This window comes from Jaculus jaculus, chromosome X (genome assembly GCF_020740685.1).
Source record: "Jaculus jaculus isolate mJacJac1 chromosome X, mJacJac1.mat.Y.cur, whole genome shotgun sequence".
Taxonomy (NCBI): domain Eukaryota; kingdom Metazoa; phylum Chordata; class Mammalia; order Rodentia; family Dipodidae; genus Jaculus; species Jaculus jaculus.
In genome coordinates, this window is record NC_059125.1 from 46,319,237 (window position 1) to 46,323,366 (window position 4,130).

Sequence of the window (4,130 nt, forward strand, 5' to 3'; positions counted from 1 at the left end):
CCATAAATAGTTCATTTTAAATTTTTCTGTCTTTGTGGTGCTAGGTAGGGGGAGAAACCATGGACCAGTGCAATTTAGACAAACACTCTATCACTTAGTCCTAAAATTTGGTGTTTTGAAGGTACCTTTAAGGTTAATTATGCCCAATTTGGGTGTGCTTTGTCCATGTGGTGGTTTGATTCAGATGTCCCCCATAAACTTATGTGTTCTGAATGCTTAGGTCCCCAGCTAGTGGCAATTTGGTAACTGAAGCCTCCTGGAGGCAGTATACTGTTGGAGTTTGCTTGTCAGCATTGTAGTAGCTTCCCCTTGCCAGTGTTTGACACACTCTCCTGCTGCTGTTGTCTACCTGGTGTTAGCCAAGTGGTGATATCCACCCTCTACTCATGCCATTGGTTTTCTCTGCCATTATGGAGTTCCCCCTCTCAAGTCTATAAGTGAAAATAAACCCTTCTACAAGCTTTTCTTGGTCAGCTGTTTTCTACCAGCAATGCAAAGCTGACTGCAACAGTCCAGATATGCATTTGAGTTCACTAGTGAGACTGGTTCATGTTAATCACATTTATATGAAATTCACAAAGTAGACCATACGTTTATTCATTTATACTTAACTTGAGCAAATGCAACCAAGAGTGCTGGTTTAATCTTATTTCTGAACTCCCTTTCCATTGAATAAAGAACAATGCAAGTCCAAATGACTAGTTAACAGACACCAGGTTTCAAAAGAGAGAGTTGTATGGTCTAAATAAAGGCGATTGATTTGTGGTCCCATAGCAAATTCACAGCTAATGAAAACACCTGCCTGGCTGATTCTGTAACTGAGTTGATGCATCAAAGCAGACCTCTTTCCTACTTGGTTCCAGAAGAACCTGACAAATTCTCTTCATCAATATCTCATTACAAGTTTGTTCCCAGTGCTGGTCTGGCTATTAGAGGGGGGTCTGTAATCCCAAACTGGCTTTGATTTCCCAGAACACTTGTGAATAGGAATTCTTTCAGTTGAAAGCATTAGAAAACTAAGACTCAGGGCTGGAGAGATGGCTTAGTAGTTAAGGTGCTAGCCTGCAAAGCCTAAGGACCCATGTTTGACTCTCCAGATCCCACTTAAGCCACACACAAAGGTGATGCACAATAAGGTTCCACATGCCCACTAGGTGGCAGAAGTGTGTAAAGTTCAATTACAGTGGTTGAGGCCCTGGCACACCAGTTATCTCTCCTTCTCGCGCTCTCTCTCTCTCTCTAAAAATAAAAATAAAAATAAAATAAATTAAGACTGAAACTTCAATAACATAGTTTTTCATATCTGACCCATATGAAGTGGCCAAAAGGAAGAGAAGCACTGATTCCGGTCTTTGATTTCTTAACCATCTCTAGGGTTAGTCCTATCCACCTACAAATCATAAAGAGTAATGAAGAACAGAATTCCTCCAGTGAAAAAAAAGATTGGATGCTGAGGAGACAAACAATAATAATGTATCTACTGCAACAAGTTTGAGGTTAAAATTCGTGGCCACATTCTCCTCACTAACAGTTAGTCACTTTTAGCAGGTAGGGGAGAATTAACACCAATTGAAATAGGCTGTTGTCATATGTGGCTCTGTCTTGCTTTCTTCTTGTTTCCTTTTTAATTCCCCAGAGATAGTTTTCACTGTACATTCCATAGCATCTTACCCTTGGGATAAGAATAGATCTTCTCTAGGTGATTACCACCTCCAAGCAGTGTCAATATACCAAATTGTCTAGCTCAAGCTCACAGACAAACACAGATCTCTGTACATCGACTCAAATCTGATCCTCATATCAATATTCCCCACATTTCCAAAGAAGCAGAAGATGGTGCTTCAGACATTAAAATGTCTACCTCCCTTCAGGCCACTAGTATCCTCAATGAAGTTTCTTTCTTTCTTTCCTTTCATCCTTCCTTCCTTCCATGCAGACTTTCTTTTTTCTTTCTTTCTTTCCTTTCATCCTTCCTTCCTTCCTTCCATGCAGACTTTCTTTCTTTCTCTCTTTCTTTCTTTCTTTCCTTCTTTCTTCTTTCTTTCTTTCTTCTTTCCTTCCTTCATTCCTTCCTTCCTTCCTTCCTTCCTTACTTTCCCCCTTCCACCCTTCCTTCCTTCCTCCTCAGAACCCATCTCTCAGACATTGATTTTTTTTCCCCCTGTGGAGTGAGCTTTGGTTACACAATGATTAGAACAATCACGAGGTGTTCAGTTATTCTAGGGAGAAAAAAACAAATAAAACAGAAAGTGTTGAACTAGGCAAAAAGCTTTGCTCTCTCTTTGTCTATTAACCAACTTTATTTTGTATGGAATTTCTGATATCCCAGAAGCGTAGTAACCAGATGACAACAGTGTAACAAATATTTGTGAAAGCCAGTGAGCAATGATTAAAGGATTAGCATTTCAAACTGGAAATGTTGACATGTTCACACAGTTTGTGCCTTATGAAGACATTAGAGTTAGAAGAGCATACTGTGTTTGAAGAATTCCAGAATCTGGCCCATGGCATGGGGAACAAACTCATCATTAACACAGAGATTTCAATAATTAAGTTTTATAGTAAATAACACAATACAACATACTAGGTGAGTTACAAGCAAAAGAAATTCATTTTGGCTTATTGCTTTGGAGGTGTTATGGTTAATAATCATTGTCAATTTGACTGGATCTAGAGTCACCTAGAAAATCAACTTTGTCTATAAATTACCTTCGAGATTAGGTTAGTTGATATGAAAAGACCCATCCTAAATAGGCGTGATACCATTTCATGGGCTGAGGTCAAAGATGAAATACAAAGAAAGCAAGGTGAACACTGTCGTTCATCTCTCTATGCTTTCTGACTACAGTCACAATGTGACAAGTCACTTTAGATTCCTGTCATCATGTCTGCCTTCCCCATCATGATAAACTGTATCCCTTCTTAAACTGTAAACCAAAATAAACCCTTGCTCTCTCAAGTTGCTTCTTGTCAGCATTACTCACAGTAAACAGAAAAGTAACTAATACAGGTGGTCCAAGGTCAAGGGTCCTATCTGGCAATGGCCTTCTTACTGTCAGAATCTTGAGGCTGTTCAAAGTATCACATCTAAAGTCATAGAACTTAATCATGGGAGAAGAGAGACCAAAGGACATACAAACATACATGTACACACATTTAAATGTTTCCATTCTGTCTATTGCCATGTAATGCCTTGCACCACCAAGAATTATGGGGGTTCCACTCTCTCAACCTCCCAAAGGCCCTCCCTCCAGACACTACAGTGTTAATTCTTCAATGAGGATGGGCTTTCAGTGTGTAAAACCTTGCAACACAAAGTCAACTGCATCCCAACTATACCAAAGCTTGTCTCTCACTGTTTTAGGCTACACCTCTGAGCTTCTTAGAAGACAAGAAGCTCTGTAGCTGCAGTTATAAACTTGCTTCTGATCAAGTTATTGACTATAATAATGACCACTGTTTCTTGAGCTCTGACTTGGTACAAAGCAATGTATACACCTAATCTTCAAGTTTTATAAGAACTTTAGAAATCAAATACAGAAATGTTTCTGGAGAAAATGTCAAAATTGGACATAGACAACCCTTATTATAAATTAAGCCTTGACAGATTATGAGTTTCAGGTGTCGCATTAAGGCTGCTCATATAGTAAAGAACTTCCTGGGGCTAGGAAGATGACTCAGATATTAAAAGCATTTGCTTAAAAGCCTGTCAACACAAATTCAATCCTCCTCAATGTCCATATAAAGTGGGATGCAAAGTGGCACTTGTATTTATAATCCCAATGCACCTATGGCAATGGGAGGCAGAGTCAGGAAAATCCAGAAGCTCATTACAACCAGTTGCAAAAACAAGAGGCCCTGTCTCAAAACCAAGGTGAAAGGAAAGAAACACCCAGAAGTTGTCCTCTGACCTCCACATGTACACTGCGGTACACATGCACACACATACAGAGACTCATAAATAAATAAATAAGTGCAGACTTATAGTGCATTGTTTACAAATGTGCTTGCTAAGAATCAATCTCTTTACTAAAATGCTTAAACATGACTAAATAGAACAAAAATGGGACATATAAAGTCTAAGGTGAAGATGTTGAAGTTCTGAGTCAGTTAGATACTTTCTTTTCTTC